Source organism: Arvicanthis niloticus, chromosome 29 (genome assembly GCF_011762505.2).
Source record: "Arvicanthis niloticus isolate mArvNil1 chromosome 29, mArvNil1.pat.X, whole genome shotgun sequence".
Taxonomy (NCBI): Eukaryota; Metazoa; Chordata; class Mammalia; order Rodentia; family Muridae; genus Arvicanthis; species Arvicanthis niloticus.
Genome location: NC_133437.1, coordinates 7,184,899 through 7,210,726, shown reverse-complemented (window position 1 = coordinate 7,210,726; position 25,828 = coordinate 7,184,899). Strand labels below are relative to the sequence as shown.

General features: G+C 39.1%; 1 protein-coding gene and 1 long non-coding RNA gene across 3 annotated transcripts in view; one reads left to right on the top strand and one right to left on the bottom strand.

Moving 5' to 3' along the window:
• The window catches only part of Adgrv1 (adhesion G protein-coupled receptor V1), a 514,991-nt gene that overhangs the window by 263,667 nt on the left and 225,496 nt on the right, over window positions 1-25,828 (top strand). The window lies entirely within an intron of this gene.
• LOC143440354 (uncharacterized) lies at window positions 1,492-24,273 on the bottom strand. Of its 2 annotated transcripts, XR_013108095.1 has the most exons (4): window positions 23,968-24,273; window positions 5,420-6,079; window positions 3,322-3,417; window positions 1,492-2,449 (listed from the first exon to the last, which is right to left on the bottom strand). It is a non-coding gene; the product is annotated as an uncharacterized LOC143440354 (long non-coding RNA). The 2 variants fall into 2 exon arrangements; XR_013108094.1 differs by lacking the exon at window positions 1,492-2,449 and having other exon boundaries at window positions 3,205-3,417.

Here is a 25,828-nt window from a genome sequence, read left to right as displayed (position 1 = left end):
CATATTCTTGAGTTAAAGACAGAATTCATATTCTTGAGTTAAAGACAGAATTCATAGTCCAGAACTTATGGCGAAACAGCACAGGAAGATGCTTGTGCTGTTGTTTACATTTTGCCATGAGTACCTCTGTTTTTCTTAGTTATTAATAGGCTTAAGAAAAATAATATAAGCAGTTGTGCTAAACACAAGCAAAGTAAAGAGAATAGACTTCCGCCAGAGCCTGCTGCTGTTTGGAGAGGGGAAACTGGGTGCAAACAGTTTTGTGAGAACGGGGAGAGAGGAAGCAATTCAGCTCCACAATGACTGCTGATATTTGATTTACTCATTTTGGAGTTTACAAGCGGCTGCCAAGTTGCGTCTAATGCATGCTGCGTAACCCTTGGAGACCTCTGTCCTGGCCAATGTCTGCGGTGCTTGCGTCAGTGGTGGCCGTGAGGGAGGAAACAACTTAAGAAAAGATTGTTTACTACTTAGTTTAACGTGGAGTTAAAAGGCTAAAATAAGCACTTGGAACTCTGTTTTTGTTTTGTTTCTCATAAAAAAATAAATTCATGACTCCCCCAGAGAGATACCAAGCATATAATCCCAAATGTTAATTACAATCCCCTTCTGAACAGCATCATTTAATCAGTTTTTTTAAAGGTCAGCGAGAAAAGTCTTGCTTTTTAAAATGACCTCCATATTCCCCGTCATTTCTAAGTCCCATGTGAGAGTCAACAAACAGACTAACCAAAAGTTACCTCAGTGTTCACAGTCATTCTATCAGTTGCTTGTGAGATTAGACAAACTAACTCCAGCCTAATTGTGTGTGATGGCGTCCTTAAGGACACAGTGATGTAAGGAGCTCTGGAGCCAAAGCATACAGAGGGCGCGTGGAAAGAACTGCGGAGCGTGCTGAGTTGCCTTTCTTGCTACATACTTAGTCCATTTCCCAGCTAGCGGGTTGTAGTTTCCTTGAGGGTAAAGATTGCCTATATTTGTTTGTTAAGTCTCACCCTGTCGATGGACTGGAACACATGAGAGGAGAAACCTTTGAGCGTCTACCTGTGAGTAATTCTTTCCCTAGGATAAGCCTACTTCAGCTGCTAAGTGGAGACTAGCGTGGGAAAGAGGTTGAGGAAATAAGGTCACAGACTCAGCAGTGTATGGACTGCGGCTTTTGTTCGCTTCATCTCTCTTGCATGCAGAAGGAAGTGATAGGACCGCCCACCAGCACAGCTGGCTGAAAGTTCAGCGCCACTTCTACAGCTCTCTATCAAGAGTGGATTCCCAGATATCCACCCGACGCCATCACTCCACAAGTAGTTTTAAGATACACAGGGAAAGGGGGCTTTCAAATAAACCCGCTGATCATTTCCATTTTAGAGCATACTGTCCGTACGACTTGAAAACACAGGAAATGCGGGGAAGCAAGGAACACTGTAAGTTCTAAAGATATAAAAAGAAAAGAACAAGCCCCTGAGGCCTCAACTTCAGACAGAGAATTACCAGCAACCAAGGATGCAGAGAGTAAGAGAAGGGGTCTTCTGTAGGGAAGAGCACACTAATTGGTTATCCAAAACCAACTGGTCTACCCTAAAAAACATACACACAAACAACATGAAGCAGACTGAGGAAGTTCTATTTATGTATTTCACAACACACACATATATGTAACAACTATTAAAGCAAATGAAGCCATGAATTTAAATGAGCCCAAGGTGGTACATGGGAGGGGTTAAAGAGAAAGGTTAAAGAGGGGGCTAAAGAGGGGTAAGATGTAAATACATTATAATCTCAAAAAATATTTAAAAACATACAATAGCAAGCAGCCAGCTTTTATTATAGGAGCAAAACACAAGTTATTTTATTAGTTCAGGTTTAATTGCTTTTTACTGTAAATGAGTAAGTTAAAGCTATTTTTATTTGAGGAATGGATTCTTCTCATCACAGGAAGAGCAACTTTTCCCCCATTTCCCCCTGGGCTTTTATATTTTCAATTTTCTTCTTCATTATGTTTTTTTGTTATTGTTTATATTTTATCTCTGGTTTTCCCAAAGGGTCAATAGCATTTATTTAATTTTAAATTTTAATTTAATTAGAGTAAATTATTTTAAGATGATATTTAAGCCCCTTGAGTCCCAAATCGCCGTCACTGATTTCTTTGGGATTTGTAAAGTTCAGGGAATATTAATATCCCTGAGAGTGGAGCACTGTGACTGGCAGCATCCTCTTTACTGAGCTCACTCGGGGAAAGCATGGAAGCAGAATCATAGTCTCCCAGGAAGGTTGAGAAAGCTTGAGTTTCAAGTTGAGGCTTTACCTTCTAAGCTTTGAAAGGTTCACTCGGAGAAGGATCACCAGATGGTTCACCGTGGAGTCACATCTCAGTGCTGCTTCCTGATCACCACAGAATGGCTAACCTAACAGTTGGTTCATGGCAGCTACCACCTTGATGTGTCACCTTCTCCTGAGGATACCATTAATGTGTTAAGAAAATAGAGTCATCTCAAATTGCCCATTCCCATTAGCCTCTTGTCTTTATGAGGAAGTCAATACTGGCTGATCTTAGAGATTCCTTTCCTATTCAGCCTGACCCTGACCAGTGACTACTCTCTGTTCAAGCGCTCTGGTAGCCTCTGCTTTCTGAGAAAAAAGTCCACCCTTTCAATTATACAACCTTATATTCACAGTTTGATAATATCTGCTGCTGATTGGTGGGATATTCTGTATGTCTTGTTCTATACTATAAGCCAGAAGCAGCTGGCTCCTACCTGTGCAATTTTGGAACAAAAATTAAATGATGAGTTCCAGGAAGGCTTACACTAGCTGTTACTTCTGATTTAATCAAATTAAAAGGAAAGGATAAAAAAGGACAATGAAGTTCACTTGTATCCAGTGTCGCTGGAAATTATGTCCCTGCTAAGTTGACATTTTTGATTAAAGGTTCTAATTATCAAGCTGTTAATACCCCGAGTTGAACACTCATTAACGCTGCTACCATTTAATAGGTTTGCCTGATCGCAAATAATCTTCTCTTTCTCTCTTAATCTTGTGTTTTTCCACAGAATACTGCAGGAGAGGTAGACTCAAGCCAGATGATCCCAGTGAAAGATGGAGAGCGAGTGAAGGTTTTATAGTATTTAGAATTTGTCCAAGGTATGGATGCAGATGTTGGAAAGCAAGTCTGCAGAGTCAAAGTAGAGGAAAGCATAAACTGACAGCTGACTTTTTTTTTTTTAATATTCAAAAGTGTTTTAGTTAGATTTTCCACTGCTATGAAGACACACCATGACCATGGCAACTCTCATAAAAGATATCATTTCATTTGGGCTGACTTACAGCTTCAGAGATTTAGTCCAGTGTCATCATGTCGGGAAGCATGGCAGCATGCAGGCAGGCGTGGTGCTGGAGTAGCCAAAAGTTCTATATCTTGATCTGCAGGAGGATTATGTGCCACACTGGGTGTTACTTGAGCATATTGAGACCTCAAAGGCCACCTTCACAGTGACAGTAACAGTCACACACCACCTCCAACAAGGCCAACCTCCTACTAGTACCACTCCAGATGGGCCAAGCATTCAAACACATTTGTCCATGGGGTCATACCTACTCAAACCACCACAGAAGGTAAACCAACTTTTACACTAGGGACTAGGACAAGGAGAAAGAAGTCTGTGTGTTTAGGAAAGCTCCTCACATGTCTAAGGAATACCATTTAGATTGATGTATTCTCTGTCTGTTGGGCTGCTATTTATAGTCCTTGAGGTCAAATTTGATATATATATATATATATTTTACCTAGAATATTTTAACAGTTTTACCACTTTCTGAAACTTGCTTTCAAGAAAGCTTTTTGATTTGTCTATGTTCTCTCTCTCTCTTTCTCTCTCTCTCTCTCCTCCCCTCTCTCTCTCTTATTTTATTTGAATGAGAGAGGAAATAAATGTTATTAAGTAATCCTGTTGAAAACCAAGGAGAGTAGTTTTATAAGTGCTTCACAGAGACGGACATGAATAACTTGCCCAGTTTCCTGGTGTGAATACAGCCTCATTCAGATAATTTCTAAGTTGGCTTTGCCACTGTGCATATGTCTTTACACATTTCATTATAGACTCTGATAATTCCCATTTAGACATTTGAAGAGTGCTGGTGTTCTGGTCAGTAGAGCTGTACCTGTCCCCAGTTGGAGGTTCCTTGTGTTAGCCTTGTGTCTGGAAAATGAATGTCTTTGGTCTTTCTAAAAGACATAGAGGCTGAGAAAAATAGAACTGATAAACCATTTTAACATGAACATCCTTCCATTTAAGATGTTACTTTCAAAGCCAGGTGGTGATGGCAGATGGCTTTAATCCCTGTACTCAGGAGGCAGAGGCAGAGGCAGAGGCAGAGAGGCAGAGAGGCAGAGAGGCAGAGAGGCAGAGAGAGAGGCAGAGAGGCAGAGAGGCAGAGAGAGAGAGGCAGAGAGAGAGAGGCAGAGAGAGAGAGGCAGAGAGAGAGAGGCAGAGAGAGAGAGGCAGAGAGAGGCAGAGAGAGGCAGAGAGAGAGAGGCAGAGAGAGGCAGAGAGAGGCAGAGAGAGGAGGCAGAGAGAGGAGGCAGAGAGAGGAGGCAGAGAGAGGAGACAGAGAGAGAGAGGCAGAGAGAGAGAGGCAGAGAGAGAGAGGCAGAGAGAGAGAGGCAGAGAGAGAGAGAGAGGCAGAGAGAGAGAGGCAGAGAGAGGCAGAGAGGCAGAGAGGCAGAAGCAGAAGCAGAAGCAGAGAGGTAGGAGGATCTCTGTGAGTTCCAGGACAACCAGGGCTACACCGAAAAACCCTGTGTCAGTAAAAAATATTTTTACTTTTAGCTGGGTCATTCAATGATCTAGGATTCCTCTTGTTTTTAATACACAATCACAATATTCCTTTGAGTGAAATGTTAAAAAGGTGTCCTGCTAGGAATGCCAATCATGTGCCAGTGACAATGAAATGCTTCATCACCACAAAGTAACTACCATTTGGAGATGTCTCGATAATAACTTTTTTTTTTAACATCCTTCCTGATGTTGTCTGTTTTACACCAAACAACAAATTTCAACATTTGGTTAAAAAGTGGACCTTGTGTGGGAGTTGCATCTTGTTCCCAAGCTCAAGGCCTACAGCAAATCAACCTTGTGTTCAAGGTGACCTGTTCTCTCCATTTGCCTAGGCCTAGCCTGCTTTGAGCACCACAACTCCAAGATCCTGCTCCACAACTCACTTTGGGGACATTTGGAACAGCTGAACATTTTAATTAATATTTCCTTGGCAACCAGTGCTGCTTTGCCTGTGGTCATTTCTGTTGCAAGGTGCTTTGATCAGTTTATACCAGTCCTGTGTGTTGAGTTTGGCTCACGGAAGTGTTACGTGTAATAATCACAGGATTTCTCAAAAAAAAAAAAAAAAAATGAAGCTGAATACTGACCTCAGACCTCTGAGCCCTGTGTTCTTTTATGTCTGACTTCTCCACATATTTATGTTAATTGCTTTATGTCTAGCTGCCTCTGGTTTGTAGTCCCCTTATGCAAGGACTACTTCTAGCTGTATTTGATGAAGAAAATATTTGGCTCTGTACAGACTATTCACAAGGGAAGCTTATGGATGTACTTGCTCAAGACTTCTTTCAGCTATTATGTAACAAGAAATTAGCTTTCTGTAGCAATTTACAATCTCTTGGCAGTCCTTTTTGAAGTTTGCATGCTCCCAGGTGATTAAGGCAGACTTATTAAGCTGCTGTTGGTATTGCACAGGTAAAGCAGATAGAAATCTGCATGGTGGTGATTCAGGATTATGAATATCGTCTTCTCTATCCTTAGTAGATCTTCTCCATAGAGATGTGAGGGCATCTTAATGATAGACTACCTCCTTCAAATTAAAAGTTTCCCACTGCGGAGGTCTGTGTTGAAATTCCGAATCTGTGGGAAGCAGTAAACCATCTTCATGCAGTGGTTCTGTGTGTCAGTTCTCACACAAGCCTGGGTGAAGAAGTATGCGGAGCTTGGAGAGGAGATTTAAACTTGAGTCCTTCTTCACAATGGCACTGAATGGTGGTCCATGAGGCAGTTAACAATTGTTTGGTGACCTGCTGGAAAGGATTTGGTGACAGAATGTAAGGTTGAAGACTGAAATGACTCTGACTCATAATGTCTTAGTCTCATGATTTAAGAAGCTAGTAAGTACTGGGGTCCTGAAGCTCTCTGTATACAACACAAAGGAGAAAGAGGAGTGGGCTCCTCCTTCCATATGCATAATAACCTTGAAGTGGGTTGATCCAGATCCCAATAAATGCAACACAGACAATGCCCGTCTCATGACCCCCTCTCCAGGTTTTGTAGAGCAGTGTAAGTTCCTAAGGAGGGACAAACAATGCTATAGCAGACAGTACTTACTTTCACTCAGAACGTCAAGGCTTAAAACTGAACAGCCGTAAGCACGTGCACTGCTATTGTCTAGACTTGTGCTCTTTGGCTCTGTTTTATAAGAACTTGCTCCAGGTGGCTCAAACCAGAATTTTACTAGCAATACCTAATTGTCAGATACTTTTTGTTTTCCTCTTTGAAGCTGTCACGGAGTGCAAAGATTATTCTCTCCAGGTTGGTAGCTAGCTTCAACCTTGCCAGCTCGTTTGCTGCTGAGCAATAAATGGCTACAACTTTCAACTTTCAGCTCACTACTGGGCTTGCCTGGTTTGTTTTGTTTTGTTTTGTTTTGTTTTGTTTTGTTTTGTTTTGTCTTGTCTTCCATACCAGGAATTAACTAATGGTTACTGGAATAAGTCTCATTTTGAGGGTTCAAAAACAAATGCTATTACAAAATTGCCATCAAAAAACCTATCTGAATCAGAATCTCCTCAGGAAATGTTTCTACAAACAAAAATTGTAGAAACATTACACCATACTCTCTCCATAGGTGATCTCATCATCAGCCACAGCCTTAAGCTTCAACTAGTTTTCCGTGCTTCGTGACTTGCAGATTTATAGCTTTATTGCAATCCCCTCTTTGAGGTCTGGCCTATGTGTTCCTTCTCCCTGACAGCTACTCTTGGATGTATGACGCTCATCTCAATAACGTGTCCTAACTGTGTTTGACACTCTCTTGAAACACATATTCCCACAATGTCTCCCTGTCATCTCTCAGTAATTGTTGCCATCAATCACAGAGCATCTTAGACATTATTGATTCCTTTTTCTGTGCATACCCAGCCTATCAGTTGCCAATAGCTCTTCAGCAGGGGGGAGAGGGTATGTCTAATTCATATTGTAATGCTGGAATTTGGCCTGACTTGAACTTGCACAGGTCTTGGACATGCTATGACAATGTCTGTGAGTTCATATGTACAGCTGCCCTGTTGTGTCCATAAGACACTCTTTGCCTGTAGTCACCAAGTGCCCCTGGTTTTTACACTTTCTGTTTTCTGTTTCTCATGACTTGGGGAGAAGGGTTGCAGTGCAGATGTCTCCTGTAGGGCTGAACCTTCTGTCGTCTTTTCTCTGCACCTCAGTGGGTTGTGGATCTCTGGGTCCATTATCATCTATACAAACAGAAGATTCTCTGATACAAGTTGAAAGATGGAGAAGTTATGGATCAAATGATAAGTCATTAGAAGTCAGTACTAACCTAACTTCTAAAAGTAGCAGTACCTTCTCCACTGGGGCCTGTGATTTGTCTAGCTATAGGTTTGTGGCTCCACACTGGTGATAGGTTTGAGTTTCATTTTGTGACTTAAATCCAATTATAGAATGGTTGGTTACTTCTATGATAGTTGTGTCACTACTGAACAAGTGGCCTTATGTTGCTAGGCCATTCTTTATTTTAGCTCACAGGGTTCATATCTGGTAAAATGCCTGATTACTTTTTCTCTCTGGTGGTACATATGGCAACTTCCATCATTATAAAAGCTAACCAGTGGCAGTACAGTCACCAGGTGAATTCCAGCTTGATTTTCTCATCTTCTATGACTGCAGTATCTAGTAGGGGTATTGTTCCCTTCATTGCAGACCAACTCCATTTTAATTCTCATTTTCTCTCTCTCTTTCTCTCAATCTTTCCCTCCTTCTTCCCTTCCCCTCCCTCCTTTCCCTTCTCTTCCTTCCCCTCCCCTCATATGAAAGTTTCTACCATAGTAGGGTTCCATTTGATTTTTTTCCATTATTTTATTTTTTAATTTTTTATTGGATATTTTATTTACATTTCAGTTGTTATCCCCTTACCTCACTCCCCCAATCAAGGAACCCCCCATCCCATCCCCTTTCCTTCTGCTTCCATGAGGATGTGCTCCCACCACTGTACCCTCGAATTCCCCCACACTCAGTGTCCAGCCATCACAGGACCAAGGGTTTCCTCTCCCACCTATTCCCAACAAGGCTATCCTCCCCTACGTATAGAGCTGGAGCCATGGTTCCCTCCCTATGTGTTCCCAGGCTGGTGGTTTAGACCCTGGAGCTCTGGTTGGTTGGTATTGTTGCTCTCCTCATGGGGCCGCAAAACCTTTCAGCTCCTTCAGCTCCTTCTCTCTAACTCCTCCATTGGGAACCCCTTGATCAGTTCAATGGTTAGCTGTGAGCATCTGCTTCTGAATATGTCATACTCTGGCAGAGCCTCTCAGGAGACAGCTATATTAGGTTCTTGTCAGCATGCACTTCCTGACATCCACATCACTGTCTACCTTTGATGACTGCACATGGGATGGATACCCAGGTGGAATGGTCTCCAGACAGCCCTTCTTTCAGTTTCTGTCCCACACTTTGTCTCCATATTTGCTCCCTTAAGTATTTTGTTACTCCTTCTGAGAAGGACAGAAGCACCCACACTTGGTCTTCCTTGTTCATGAGCTTCATGTGGTCTGTTAGTTAAATCTTGGGTATTGCGAGCTTCTGAGCCAATATCCAATTATCAGTGAGTGAATACCATGTGTGTTCTTTTGTGATTGGGTTACCTCACTTTGGATGATATTTTCTAGTTCTATCCATTTACCTAAGAATTTCTCAAATTCATTGTTTTTAATAGCTGAGTAATACTCCATTGTGTAAATGTACCACATTTTTTTGTATCCATTCCTCTGTTGAAGGACATCTGGGTTCTTTCCAGCTTTTGGCTATAAATAAGGCTTATAAATAAGCCTGGCTTATAAATAAGGTTGCTATGAACATAGTGGAGCACATATCCTTGTTATATATTGTAGCATCTTCTGGGTATATGCCCAGGAGTGGTATAGCTGGGTCCTCAGGTAATACTATGTCCAATTTTCTGAGGAACTGCCAGACTGATTTCCAGAGTGGTTGCATCATCTTGCAATCCCACCAACAATGGAGGAGTGTTCCTCTTTCTCCACACCCTTGCACACATCTACTATCACCTGAGTTTTTGATCTTAGCCATTCTGACTGGTGTGAGGTGGAATCTCAGGGATGTTTTGATTTGCATTTCCCTGATGACTAAGGATGCTAAACAGTTCTTTAGGTGCTTCTTGGCCATTCAAGTTTCCTCAGTTGAGAATTCTTTGTTTAGCTCTGTACCCCATTTTTAATCGGGTTATTTGGTTGCCTAGAGTCTAATTTCTTGAGTTCTTTGTATATATTAGATATTAACCCTCTGTCAGAGGTAGGATAGGTAAAGATCTTTTCCCAATCTGTTGGTTGCTGTTTTGTCCTATTGACAGTGTCCTTTGCCTTACAGAAACTTTGCAGTTTTATGAGGTCCCATTTGTCAATTCTAGATCTTAGAGCATGACATTGGTGTTCTGTGCAGGAACTTTTCCCCTGTGCCCAAGTATTCGAGGTTCTTTCCCACCTTCTCTTCTACTAGTTTTAGTGTATCTAGTTTTATGTGGAGGTCCTTTATCCACTTGGACTTGAGCTTTGTTGAAGGAGATTAGAATGGGTCAATTTGCATTCTTCTACATGTTGTCCTCCAGTTGAACCAGCACCATTTGTTAAAAATGCTGTCCTTTTCCCACTGGATGGTTTTAGCTTCTTTGTCAAAGATCAAGTGACCATAGGTGTGTGGGTTCATTTCTGAGTCTTCAATTCTATTCCTTTGATCTTCCTGCCCGTCTCTGAACGATTACCATGCAGTTTTTCTCACTATTGCTCTGTAGTACAGCTTGAGGTCAGGGATGGTGATTTCTCCAGAAGTTCTTTTATTGTTGAGAATAGTTTTTGCTATCCTGGGTTTTTTGTTAGTCCAAATGAATTTGAGAATTTCTCTTTCTAACTCTGTGAAGAATTGAGTTGGGATTTTAATGGGGATTTCATTGAATCTATAGATTGCTTTTGGCAAGATGGCCATTTTTACTCTGTTAATCCTTCCAATCCATGAGCATGAGAGATCTTTGCATCTTCTGAGATCTTCTTCAATTTCTTTCTTCAGAGACTTGAAGTTCTTGTCATACATATCTTTCACGTGCTTGGTTAGATTTACACCAAGGTATTTTATATTATTTGTGACTATTGTGAAGGGTGTCATTTCCTAATTTCTTTCTCAGCCTGTTTAATCTTTCAAGTAGATGAAGGCTACTGATTTGTTTGAGTTGATTTTATAACTAGCCACTTTGCTAAAGTTGTTTGTCAGGTTTAGGAGTTCTCTGATGGAAGTTTTGGGGTCACTTAAGTATATTATCATATTGTCTGCATATAGTGATATTTTGGCTTCCTTTCTATTTGTATCCCTTTGACTTTTTGTTGTCTAATTGCTCTAGCTAGGACTTCGACTACTATATTGAATAGGTAGGGAGAGAGTGGGCAGTCTTGTCTATTGCCTGATCTTAGTGGGATTGCTTCAATTTTGTCTCCATTTAGTTTGATGTTGGCTACTGGTTTGCTGTATATTGCTTTTACTATGTTTAAGTATGGGCCTTGAATTCCTGATCTTTTCAGGACTTTTACCATGAAGGGATGTTGAATTTTGTCAAATGATTTCTCAGCATCTAGAGAGATGATCACATGGTTTTTTTTCTTTCAGTTTGTTTATATAATGGATTAAATTGATGGATTTCCGAATATTGAACCATCCCTGCTTTCCTGGAATAAAGCCTACTTGACCATGATGGATGATTGTATGATGTGTTCTTGAATTTGGTTTGTGAGAATTTTATTGAGTATTTTTGCATCGATATTGATAAGAGAGATTGGTCTGAAGTTCTCTTTCTTTGTTGGGTCTTTTTGAGGCTTAAGTATGAGTATGATTGTAGCTTCAAATAATGAACTGGGTAGTATTTCTTCTGTTTGTATTTTGTGGAATAGTATGAAGAGAATTGGTACTAAGTCTTCTTTGAAGGTCTGATAGAATTCTGCGCTAAAACCATCTGATCCTGGGCTTTTTTGTTGGGGAGACTTTTAATGACTGCTGCTATTTCTTTAGGGGTTATGGGACTGTTTAGATGGTTTATCTGCTTCTGATTTAACTTTGGTACCTGGTATCTGTCTAGAAAACTATCCATTTCATCCAGATTTTTCAGTTTTGTTGAGTATAAGCTTTTGTAGTAGGATCTGATGATTTTTTGAATTTCCTCAGTTTCTGTTGTTATGTCTCACTGAAAATTTCTAATTTTATTAGTTTGGATATTGTCTCTGTACCCTCTAGTTAGTCTGGCTAAGGGTTAATCTATGTTGTTGATTTTCTCAAAGAACCAGCTCCTGGTTTTGTTGATACTTTGTGTAGTTCTTTTTATTTCTACTTGGTTGATTTCAGCCCTGAGTTTGATTATCTCCTGCCATCTACTCCTCTTGGGTGCCTTTGCTTCTTTTTGTTCCAGAGCTTTCAGGTGTGCTGTCAGGTTGTTAGTGTATGCTCTCTCCAGTTTCTTTTTGTAGACACTTAAAGCTATGTGTTTTCCCCTTAGCACTGCTTTCATTGTGTCCCTTAAATTTTGGTATGACGAGCCTTCATTTTTATTAAACTCTAAAAAGTCTTTAATTTCTTTCTTTATTTCTTCCTTGACCAAGTCATCATTGAGTAGAGCATTGTTTAGTTTCCATGTGTATATGGGCTTTCCATTGTTTTTGTTATTATTGAAGCCCAGCCTTATTCCGTGGTGATCTGATAGGCTGCAAGGGATTATTTCATTCTTTTTGTATCTGTTGAGGCCTGCTTTGTTCCCAATTATATGGTCTATTTTGGAGAAGGTACCATGAGGTGCTGAGAAAAAGGTATATTCTTTTGTTTTAGGATGAAATCTTCTATAACAATTTCATTGTTCAAATTACCAGGGCTTCTTGCTCATTACTGCATGTGAACTCTTAGAGAGCAAAAGTGTTTTAAATTTGTTTCAGTAGGGCATAGAAATACAAGCTGTGATAAGTTCCCATCAAAATGACCACTTTCAGAAAATGTAAAATAGTAACCTCCTGTTGCAAGTCAGAATGTATAAAATATATATTCTTGGCAAAACTGGGCTATTTTGTTAAAACTTGCATAAATATGCTTCTGAGCTTGGAAATCCAGTATGTCTAATTTCCTGCAGAAGACTAAGCTGCTTGGCGATGAATGCTTGGATGATGGTGTCAGTTGTTGGCTCCTTAGCAGTTTAGTATGGGTTTGTACATCTCTGCCTTGCTTCCTGCCTTCTTCACCTGGTCATCTATGCTTGGCTTATTTTGTTTAAATGATACAAACATTGAGAAATCTTTATTGACATTGGCGCATGCTCCTTGATCCCTCTGTGGTCTTTCTCCTCATTACCTCGATTGACATTCCTTTCACGGTCCCTTTGCTCTCCTCATTAAGGCCATCTAGTGTCTAATCCTTGGGCCACTGTTGTTCTCGTAGCAGAAACCGTGGCTGGCTACACCTTGGCTATCATTAGCAAGTTAAATGCTGAGTATCGCATCTTGGATTGTGGCCTCATGAGTCATTTGCTTTTTGAGCAAGGTGTGCCCAATGTTGGAAAGAAATCATAGCAAGGTCTACACCAGAGTGCCAACAAGTTTTCAAATGGAGTTGCCACACCTAAACCTAAAGCTTTTTTTCAACAGTTAAGATTAAGAGTAATTAACATTTAATATAGGCCACACTTATTAGTTCATTAAGTTTCCATGAAAACTAGCTTTTAGCCTGTGTGTCAGGGCTACATTAACCTTGATATTTCAAACATTAGTCCTCATCAGATCTGTCTTTTTACAACAGAGCATTAAAAGAAAACTGCCTTTTAATAGGAAGTACTTCTCTGTACAGGCTGTGGCCTCAGTGCGTGGCATCAGCACCGTGGTCCCTTATTCATCACATTGGGAGATCAACTCGGATCGGTTACTTTATACATCTCGGGTTTTGTACTGGGATATCCCTAAGGTAGATTTTCCTTTTAAAATTATTGCTAGGTATACATTCCTTAGTACTGTACCTTTCTTGATGATGCTCTACTTCAGTACTAGAGACTAGTGCTTTCAAATTACACTTCTAATGAGGACAATAGCGTTCAATTTTGGTTTTTTATCATTTAATAATCTTTTTTAGTTAAGTAAAGATAATCAGATTTTCAACTTTTACATATTCCTTAATAAGAAGTTATGATTTTAATTTGGTGTTGGTAGCCATCTATGTACTTGAGAGCTGTATCTGTATAATAAAGCTAAGTGGAGCCATGATACTATTTGTGTGATATGTCTATATATGGATATAGACAGATAAAGAAATAGATAGGGATGAGTTGGTAGATAGATTTATTTTATTAGCGTGTGTGTGTGTGTGTGTGTGTGTGTGTGTGTGTGTGTGTGTGAATGCAGGTACCTCTAAATGCCAGGAGTGTGCTGAATTTCCCAGAGCTGGAGTTATAGGCTATTGTGATCTACACCATATGGGTTCTGGCAGCCAAACTCTGGTTGTCTGTGAGAGCAACTAAGCTTTTTTATAGCTAAGCCATCTTTCTAGCCCCATGTGAGAAAGGCCTATTTGCTTATATTTAATATGACAGTAGTTGTCCTAAGTCAAAAAGGTAAGTTCTTCCAGGAGTGTGTACTTACACATTGGAGAGGAAGCCCATGGAGAACAATAGCCTGCACTGTATCTTCTTTTTACACTGGAGCAGGTTCATTTTCTTATTCAAGATCACGCATGCTCACCACAGCTGCAAACCCTTGTCTCCGCCAGTGCTCACCCCAAATTCGAGTCTAGCTGATTAGTCTGAGTTCACAGCATTGACACTGTATTATGTATCATCAATCTCCATACAAGAGATCTCTTGCCTTGATCTTGACTCTATATCTTTGTTAATACTGCCTAGGATTGGTTTAACTTATTTTAGCTGCAAGAAGTCAGTCAGTCCATCAAGTACCTTATTTTTACTTTTTAAAATTGTATTCGATGCTATTCATGTATTCAAATACATTCAGTTCATTTTATGTAGGCCTTTCATGGTCTGCTTCATAGTTCTGCTTTTCTGCTCTGTGTGAGCATGCTACGACAGTGTGTTCTTCCTGTCTTGATGGACTTCCACCTTTGAACCACATTGCTTGTGTTTGGGACTGTCCAGCTACCAGTTAGGCATCTTTGGCAAGGCACAAACCCTGTGCCTTGATTGCTCATGTACTAAGTTGAGAAGGCTTCCTGGGAAAGGGGCATTTTATAGAGTAGGTTAATAGTTTTACTATGAAAGACTTAGAGTAATGCAAGTGGTTCTGTAAAAATGTTAACTATTGCATTTATTTGCATGACTCTTTATCAGCTTCCACACTGACACTTGCTCATGCTCAGATACCTGAGCTGATAGTTTCTAAACCATAGAGTAAGGGGATCTTTCTTCACTTGTACTCAGAATTGTTCTCTACAGATATTGCACCACCCCATGCTACTCTGTAAAGTGTGTTACAGGCATTCCCCTTTACCAAACACTCTGTGTTCGTAAGCTTTTAGTAACTGTATGAGTAAAAGGCTATCTCCCTGGTATTTCAGTTTTTATTCGCTGATAAAAAAAACAATCCTGCAGATGAAATTAAAATGTAAAGAAACTCATGTTTAACCTTCAGCAGTAAGAACAAGAATACAGTGGGAATCTGAGAATCAGATTCAGTAGGGTTTTTTTTTTTATTTTTTAAACATTCAAAATTTAAAACATAACTTCAAGTAACATGAAGACTGAATATCTGAACAGAATGTGTTTATGCATGTAAGAATATGTCTGTCTGTCTGTCTGTCTGTCTGTTTATAACAACAAATAGTGATAAAAAGAGACCATGGCTTTGAAAGAAAGCAAAAAGGGTATAAAGGGAACAAAGTGCTATGTTTATATAACATCACTAAATATGTTAAAGAGAACAATATAATTATATTAATTATATTATAATTTTTTTAAAAATAAAATTTATTGTTTTAGGAATTCTCCAAAATTAAGAAGTATAGTTTTAAATTGAGATATATGAGTAGTTGCTAGTATATTGCTTTACCTTTTTATAATTTAAAGATTTTATAATTGTTTAAAGTAACTATAAATCTAAGTTTTATCATCAACCCCGAATCCAGACTTCTTTTGGTTAGGCATACTGCTGTAGCTGAGATGCTTCCTTTTCAGTGTTTTCCTGATGCCTTCAGAGGAGCAGTTACCCCTGCCCTGAGGAGCAGCTCTCCACTCCCTAGTCAAAACACACGTGGCTGGCAAGCTCAGTGTGTGCATGTTACTGTGAGGAAGCAAGTTCTGTATAGAAATATTGTTAAAGTATGAGTTAGTGAAATTAAGAGGATAATACTATCCCGCTATTTGGACAGAAATAGAAAGGAAGGGGGAATTAATTTTCCATGATAATAAAAGATAAATCATTAAAGAAAAGCAGTGCTTGCTTAGAGAAAAAGTCACTTGAGATTCTGAACTGTGCTCACTCTTAGACTTAACACTACCTTGTAATGCTGTTCAGTGGCGGGGAAGCTATCCACCACCAGCCACACTAATCCTAACAGTGAATAACCAATCCTCTGTGTGTACTGTGCCTCCAGTGCGTTTTGCATTATATTCAACAAGTTGTCTGAGAGAGCCGGAACTTTATGAATAATGGCCCCATGTCAGATGACTTTGCCTTGTGTGGGGCCAATGCCAGCTGCTCTGAGCATGTTTGAGGTAGGCGGGGCTAAGGTCTCCTGTTTGCTAGGTTAGAGGAGTAAGACGCTTATTTAAGTGGTATTCTGCCTGCTACAAGTTTATCAGGACAGCACCTTAAGTCAAGAATAATCTGTGTATCAGTGGCACTTTTCTTGTTTTGTTTTTTTTTGTTGTTGTTGTTTTTGTTTTTTTTCGAGACTGGGTTTCTCTGTATAGCCCTGGCTGTCCTGGAACTCACTCTGTAGACCAGGCTGGCCTCGAACTCAGAAATCTGCCTGCCTCTGCCTCCCAAGTGCTGGGATTAAAGGCGTGTGCCACCACCGCCCGGCCAGTGGCACTTTTCTTTGATGTAATGGAAAAGTACCTTGACTCTCAAATTTTTAGAATGATATGCTTATAGAGTATCATTAAATATGTTAAGTGGTTTTGACAGTACCAAGAAGCAAATATTGTAAACCACAATTGCCATTGCTTGTGAAGCCACTTGCATGTGTATATCAGAATTTGACATTGTCAGACATTAGTATAGATGTGAAAAGTGATCAACATGGTGAATATAGAAATCTATTATGTATGTAAGGAGCCGAGCTATCCAACTCGCCCTTAGTTTGTATTGAAAAGCTAGCAAGTTAGGATTGCAAATTAGATTTGTCTACCAAGATTCTAACGGATTAATGAAGAGTAGGTTTCCTGAAACTACTTTCTACATTCAGGAAGTGGCGTGGACGATTTACTGACAGGTCTAACCGTTTCTTTTGCTTTGAAGTGTTTGTCTCCTTCAGAGAGAGAGAGAGAGAGAGAGAGAGAGAGAGAGAGAGAGAGAGAGATCATATATATGTATATGCATATATATAATATATATAATCTTTTTTTAAAATGATATAATAAATATGACACTTATATGTTCATTCACATCTTTAAGAGATGTCCAAAGTGTGGTTTACTTTTAACTGTAAGCTTTAATCAAAGCTTACCCATTGATGTCTAGTGATGGTAAGATGTTAGAGAGAAACATTGAAAGAAGATGTTTATATATTAATCATCTATTGCTGCACAACAAATTGCACCAAAATATCAAATCTTAAATGATGAATATCTACTGCCTCACAGAATGGTAGAGACAGAGATGCCCAGGAAAGGCTTAGGGTGATTTTGGCGTAGATTGGCTCCACTCTTCCAGTGAGTTCTGTGATTATGTGAACGTTTGACTATGTCATAAACACCACAATGGCTGTCTTGGGTGATAGTTGGCCAGTTACTTGGATTGCTTGCTTGCTCTATTGCCAGGATGTCTCGGGGTCTTTCCCTCTGCCCTTTTATAAGAGAGTTTCATGCTCTCTCCAGTATCAGGGATTGGTGAGGCAGAATGCCCATGAAGGTGAATGTGATGTTCATTGGTCTCCAGTCACGTGTCATCTCTTCCATAGTCTCACTGTCTAGAACAACTTGGTCCACTGACAGGAGTGTACCTGGAGCTAGGACTTATTGGGACTATCTTAAAGAAATGGCTAATGTGGTACATTTGGCTATATGGTAAAACTATTTAGCAAGTTTTAATATTCTTGTGAAATTAACCCATAAAATCCACCCTAGAAGGATCTATTTACCAGTAATTTATGAGGTTATTTCATGATAGTTTCACACCAAATTAAATAATAGTTTTTCGAAGCACATTTTTCTAACTTTTCTATTAGCAGTTGAAAATAACCTTGTATTTCCTTTGAGTGAATTGTATAATTTCTGAAGGAATGTTGTTTAATTTAAATGTGATTTTTTGGTATATATTGAATTACCTATCAGACTTTATTTTAAAAAATGAGACTCATCTTTATGTTAATTGTTCAGTTACCAAAGAAGTCGCATCTGTTGTTTACTCATGAGAACTACTCCCGAGAAATCAATTGTGGCAGCACACACCTGTCATCCCAACACTTGGGAGGCTAAGGCAAAAGATAAGTGATGTTGAGACCAGGCCTACAGTCTAGGAAGACCCTGTTTCCAACAAGCAAAGAGGAATAATTACTCACAGAATTAGTAACCAACATAAAATTAATATTATTTATTTCCCCAGACCTTATTACACTAAAGTGTAATGCTGTACACTTTGAAGATTGTTATTGTTGTTCACGCTGTTTGACATTTTCCACTATTCTAGGTCTAAACATATTTGAAAATTAATGTTACTTAAAAATTGGTATGATGGGATACAAATGGGAAGGTTTCTGTATAACATTAAAGCCAAAATTCTTTGATAAGATCTTTGGAATGCTGAACTATAATGTAGTGCAAAACTCTAATACAGATTTAAAATACTAATAGCTATTCTCACAATATAACTGTAGTGTGGTATGTGACTCAAGAAAAGCTCCCTGCCCCCCAGCACAGATAGTGCCAACTAAGTTGAGCATAATATTCAACTTCCTTATTTTTTATGAGATGACAGACTTTGGGTTATTTCTATGCTTTTGTTTTAATTCAATCATTTGCTATGTTTTAAAAATCAGAAAGCTTCAGTGGAAGACAGAATTCTAATGTCAAAGTTTTCAAACACAGAAACATTACTAGCTACATTTCCTCATGACAGCGGTGCTCTCCCATTAAGAGCAGGCAGCATTTGGCCTGGGAGTATCTTAGTTTATCTTTATACATGCTCACTGGCTGTCAGGGCTATGTTGGCATCTTGAGTGCGCAATCTTTCTTCCGAAAGAAGAATAATTGGAATTGTGGAGCTTAGGACAGAGATTCTGCTTAGTCTCTTTATTTTCCCCATGCAGAATTAAAACGTGCTAAGATTTATGAAGAAATAAGTATCTTCCATACTAAATCACTGTTTAGTTTTAACATATTTAAGGGTTTTCCTAATACTAGTCTTTATCTTGCAAAAATTTGTGTTTTTATATAGAGACTATTTTTTCCTCAGTAAATCTTCCTGACATCTTGAGATTTTGTTACAGTGTCATTCATTTTTGATGCATCTCTTCAACCTGAGCACTGTGGTCATTCCTACTTATCCAGAAGCAGTGCCATCACCTGGTCTCATGATGATTTAACAAGCACGAAGTCATAGCTCAAAGTCCATTTCATCTCCTTACCCTATTTACTGTAAACAGTCATAAATGGGCATATTTCAGGGCAATCAGGTTCACTTTCATTCTTGGTTAAGAAGGTGTCAAATGCCAAATTCAGTTCATCAGAAATAAACTCAGTCAAATAAGCTGACTTCATCAGCCAGTGTATGGTATATTCCCATTCCCCGTTATCTCTGTTGCCTCTACTCTTTTGCACCCAAGAGCCCTTCCCTTAAAAGTGTGTGTGTGTGAGTTTATTGTCTATTTACCTGTATTTTATATTCAGGTTATTTATTTATATGTTCTATTTCAACTGGTGACTGCTATGAATTTTACCAGTTGGATACTACTTGAGTGTGTGTCAATATTTTTTTAAATTAATACTTAGCCCTTTTGCCCTTTTTCATGATGCATACTCTGTGAAAACACACACACACACACACACACACACGTTATTTCAATGAGGTAAATGGTCTGTAGAGATGGCCAGTATTTGAGGGCATGCACTGCCCTTACAGAGGACCAGGCTTTGGTCACTAGCACCCATACTGGAATTCATACTTTTGAGTTCTAGCTCCAGCAGATCTCATCCTCTGTCTGAACTCCGAGGGCACAGATACCATATGCACTGCTCATACTAACATGCAGGCACAGTATACACAAAATAAAGTAAAATAAAATGTCCTTTCAATGGGATAAAACAGGGCTCAACATTTTGGCATGTTGCTAGTGTTCAGTTGATGTCTATTAAAATCTCAATTATTTTGACAATATCATATATATATATATATATATGTTAATTTTTATATATCATGGGTATGTGTATTTGTTTGTTCTTGAAAACACGTGCTGTTTTATATGTGTTAGAAAAGAATGCAAAGATACTGACATCAGTTTCCTCTTTACCTATAGAATCTGTAGCCATCAGCTGCTTCTGGAAGTGTTCAGAGAGCAAACACATGTTCTTATTGTCTAAAAGATAAATTCTACCACGACTTTGTAATGTTGCTATTTTCATTCTGTAATCAGATAAACAACCATGATTCCCATATATAAAAATGATATAATTTTTATATAATTCAATTAAGTGCCAAATTCCCCTAGCTGAGAGAGGACATGTAATTTAAAAGTACGTGGCCAGGTCTGCCCTTCCTGAAAGAACTCTTAGCTAGAATATTTTGTTCTGAGAACCAGCAGAAAACAACTAATCAGGGTTAAAGAAAGGTAGAGGAACTGAGGGCTTGGTTGTGGAACCAGACCCTCTAGAGTCTAGTACCTTGTAACAGTTTCTGTACTTCTTGGCATGCGATACACCATTGGTACAGTTTTTTGCTTGTGGGCAGATCAACTGCAAGTAAACACAGGTTCCAAAAGATCCTGGAATTATGAAAAGAGGCCTTTGCATGTGTCCAGGTAAAAGACAATGATGGTTTCGACCACAGGATTTGGGGTGGAACAAGAGGTTTGCAATATATTCTGAATATAAAGCTGACAGCATTTGCCAGTGGATCAGAATATACGTGGGTAAACTAAGAAGAAGAAAAAACAGTCCTGGTTTGAATTTTGAGTCATTTAATCTTTGCTTCTTTCTCCCTAGCTGTACAAATTACAAAATGACTTCTACTTTAAGAACTCTATTTACACAAGTGCCTTGTTTTTATGTTGCTTGCCATTAGTCTTTCTCTTTCTCTCTCCCTCTTTCTTGTTTTCATCTGTCCATGGATGCTTACAGATTATACATGTTTTGTGAACTTTCCACCAGATGTTGAAATCCTGGTTCTTTCATTAAACTTCTCTGATTGACCAAAGACCAGACTATTTCCACATAGTTTAATCAGTTGGAAGGAAGTCCTAAAAGCTCGCTGGCTCAGAGCAGGCAGAACACTGACTGCCTTCTCAGCACAGTGCACTGAGCCTGGGTTGGAGAAATACAGTGACCTCAGTTATAGTAACATGCTCTTCTGCAAGTCTCAGTTCTGTGTTCAATCTGTGTAAGTGTCTGTCTTTGATATTTACTCCCTATAGGCCAATGGCTGCTATGATATTTATTTTAAATGGTTATCTTTTTTATTCCAGTGTAATCACTGTGTTTAACAAGAGTTTTAATCACCACTCACCAGTAACCAGTTTCTTTTCACTTCATATTTAAGGAACAACAGGGTATTCCTGAAATCACCTTTGCTTTTCTTAGCAAAGCAGCCTGCTTTCTGTGTTAAAGTGCCAGCCTCTTTACAACAGTGGCTTTATCACTGTCTCCATTATGATGACATCCCCTTTTGTCATTCTGCCACTCAGATCATACAGCCCCAATGCTACTTAGCCAATTCTATGCTAGAAACTGTGTGGGACAGGATGAAAAACCCCTTTTCGTTTCAGAAACAATTGACATTCTGCCGGAGTAGTAAATCTAGAACTCTCATTTAGTTGTCTCCAATATTGTTTTTACAAACCGTGTTTAGCAACAGGAATTAATTTCCTTTGAGTATCACCATGGACTTTAATAAAGCACCAATGATTTACTTTCTTTGTGTCTAAGATTAACCCAGTTAAGAATGGAAAAATCCTATTAGATCATAAGAGACTGATCCTTTCCCCAATGCAGGATTATGTGCTAAAGTATATTTCCTAATCTTTGTTCTTTTTTAATAACATTCTTCCTGTATTCATTTAGAAGACTTTACTCCAACAGAGTATTTTATTCCATGAAATTTTGCTGTGCATTGAGTTTAGCTGGAGACAAAACCTTTATGTTGGTTTTATTCTCCACATTAAAGTATGTTATTACAACATGTTTATTTTTTTGAGGGGCAATTCTACTACTCTCCTAGAAGCCTAAATCATAGCAGTCTTTTTCTCTTTTACTGAAGAAACATTAACTATTATTTTTGGAATCATGCTATTTTGTTTGGAACATGCCTGAGCTATAGGTCATTTGTGACGTATACTTTATGGAGAAATTAGAATGAACCTTCAACCAGTGGGCCAGCAGATCAGATTATTTTCCATTGTTTCAATGTCAAAAAGGCAAGTTCAAAGATCCATGAGCCAGGAAGACATGAATAATTTGAATAATAACATAAGTGACTCTTACGCTCTTCAGCGCCCTGCTTGACCAGGTGAGAGGCAACAGGTGAATTCTGTTCGTGGACCACTATCTTAGAAGACAAGGAAGACAAACTTAACAGACCGTGTTTTAAAAGTTAAAGCACATCTGTAAATGTTAACTAGGAGATAGTATAATTTGAAAATATGCCAGACCACTAGTGCTTTCAGCTGGGGCAGTCTCATCTTCTCCTTAATAACAGAAGCATGTTCAGTAATTCTCAAAGAGCCTGCAAGTTAAATGATTCGGGAAACTAAAGTCGCTAACTTTGAGAGCAGAATAAACACTGATATTGCATTCACGTATTTTCTTCATAACAGTCTGAAATTAAGCAATGACTTAAATTATTAAATAATAATTTTTTTTCCCTAGGGAGACTGGCTGAGTCTACCAATTTGCTCTTTAAAAATTTGCCATGGTTCATCAATATCTCCAAGATAATTTTTTAATACAATACATGTTCCTTAGTTCAATGTATGCTTTGTCCCTCTGCCACCTTTTAGCCTCTCCGTTGTCCTTTTTTCAGCCCCTCCTCCTGGCCCAGCCTCACACCCCAGGTGGTTTCCCCTGTGCTTGCCCCGTCTTTACTGGTTTCCCTTTATGCATACTGTGGTTCTTCTGCTGGGAGCCTGGCAATACTGAGGTGATAAAACCTTCATGACATTAGATCTCATGGAACACAGTTGGCTCACAGGCACTCCACCATCATGAAAAGATTATTGTTAGGCTGAGACTGTAACTCGCAGGGACCAGAGTTCAATTCCCACTACTGCAACAATAAAAGGATTGATGTTTTCTTGTGGAAGGGGGTCAGATTTCCTGGAACTGGGTCAGTTCCAGAAGAAGGTGTTTGTTATAGGGAACCTGTTTCCTCCCCTGAATGTGTCTTCTTCACAGATCTGTCAACTGTTGTACATGTGTTCTTGCTAAGATGGCTAGACATCTTCTCTGAACTTCATTAGGTATGGCTGAATTGTTTTGTATTCTCTGGGGTCTTTAAGACGGGGATGATGTTTTACTTACATCTGCATTTGTATTTACTTGTATCTGACTCTTCATCTAACATGTTCCACAGGGTTTGCTAGGCATGCAGTAATAGGAATATTGTAGGTATTTCTGGAATTTGCTAATAAGTTAATAAATGAATACTATGATACTTCATCTATGAATACACAATAATCAATGTTATAATGACTACTGTCCAATATTTCTTATTCTGAGTCTTCAGATCTTACATAAGGGAAGAGATCTGTTCCTACTGAGTTTTTTTTTTTTCAGAAGATTTTCTTATTCAACATTACTTTGAACTCTACTGCAATAAACTCAATTTAATAATCTAAGATAAATTATGTGATATCATATAACTATATGCTAATTACAGAGGTACTATTTTGTGCATTTTTTGTGTAAGTAAAAATTTTTGTTATTCTGGGACTCCAGAACATTTAAGAATCATTTATTGATAACATGTATAACCTGAGTTCTTATCTCTGGACAATGGAAACCAGAGGAAAGGGACACATGAAAATGTTAAAACACACACTCAAGCTAATGTCGTATTGAGTTGCATTTAAGAGCTTAGGGGATTAAAAACTGCTATGGAAATTCAGGAAATGACTCACTGAGATTGTTAAAGAAGGATTTGAGAAGGAGGGGGACTCAAAGAGGATGTTAATAACAAAAAGGACAGGATCTCCAGAAACATAGTGCTTCATGGTAATGTCCAGGTTACCAAGAACCATGGTTGCCAGAGTAAGGAATACTCCCTTGGTCCACACTTACCACTTTATTTTGTTCATTAATCACTCTTATCTGCCTCCTGCTTTGCATAGGGTCACACTGGCTAAGTCCTGGGAAAGGGTCCAGTAGGAAACGTGTGAGGAACTTCCTGGCTGCAACAGAAGATCTCTGCGGTGTGGAATTGCTTTGTTGCTTGGGCCTCACATCTGTTTCCTTGTCCCTTTACCAAGCCGGTGCTAAAGTGCATCTCCCAATTCCTGACTCCTTGGCCTTTGACCATTCCCAAAGCCTTGCCACTGTGCCCTGGACCTCCCCTTGTCTGTGCAGTGTCTCCGCCTTTGATCTCTGAGTGCCTGGGATCTGTAAGTTCTTAGTTCTTCCAAACTGAGGTTTCAAGCTTGCTGGCCTCACTTCCGCCACCTGGCTTGTTGTGGTCTTGGATTAATCTGCATCTAGTGCTGGCCTACTGTGTGGATTACTTTCCATCTAGTGCTGGCCTACTGTGTGGATTACTCTGTATCAGGTGTTGGCCTACTGTGTGGATTACTTTCCATCTAGTGCTGGCCTACTGTGTTTATTACTCTGTATCAGGTGCTGGTCTACTGTGTGGATTACTCTGTATCAGGTGTTGGCCTACTGTGTGGATTACTTTCCATCTAGTACTGGCCTACTGTGTGAATTACTCTGTATCAGGTGTTGGCCTACTGTGTGGATTACTTTCCATCTAGTGCTGGCCTACTTTGTGGATTATTCTGTATCAGGTGCTGGCCTACTGTGTGGATTACTCTGTATCAGGTGCTGGCCTACTGTGTGGATTACTCTGTATCAGGTGCTGGCCTACTGTGTGGATTACTCTATCTAGTGCTGACTTACTGTACTGTCAGTATTGCCAACTACAAGACACTATGATTTCAGTTTTCTGCCCAGCTTCTTGTTCTGTCCTGTCAACTGGATTGCTTGATGTAGCAGATTCACTTGTGGGTACTGAAAATATCTGTAAGAATATGAGAAGGGGAAAAAAAGAAATGAGGTAAAACTGGACTGGAGTAGAAGACCTTCGGGAAAAGTTCAAGTTTGCATTTTATTCTTTAGATCAGTGATCCTTTAAATGAATAATTTTGGATCCAAAACTAAACTAAGATGACTCATAGGAAAATGGAAAAATGTTATTATAATGACCGAGTCAAGGTGTTCAGTTTTTTCAAAAAAAAATAATATTCTCACTTAAGTGCAAAGGAAGTGAACATGTATTTAAAAACACCAATATTTAAATTTAAATTGGAGCTGACACGACTTACTCTTTATGCCAAATGGTCACATGCTGAGTTTGGTCACAGGCTTCTGAAAGAGAGATAATTCCATGACCTGGCATGGTCAACTGGAGGACCTTGTTTGTTTGTCCAGCATTTTGGAGGCATTGCAGTTTATGTGTGCTTAGCTTTGCAGGTCACGTTTAAGATTAGGCTTGGACCTTATGAACATTTCCACCTAGAACTTAGAGGTGAAGCTGCCACTCAGAATGTCATCATGAGATGCAGCTCATATTTCTACAGCCAGGACCAACTCTTCTAACCCAGAATGAGTAAAAGGCAATGACATCTTAATCAGGTACAATAGAACTAGCAAGTCCCAAGGACACTTAGAAATATTGATATATTCAAATGTCTTTGACAAAAGAGCTTACCATTAGTCATCTTCTGCTTATAAGCACTGTATGTATCGTGGTTAACTGGCCGTTCATATGGAAAGGTTATGTCAGTTTCACATTCAACCTTTAGAAGACTACTTTTACTATACTTACCCATCTATGTATATATTACATCATCTACACAAACAATATCTGCACTTGACCAAAATGATAAAAAGCATTTTAGTGACCAAGATTGCTCTGTAGTCACCTAAC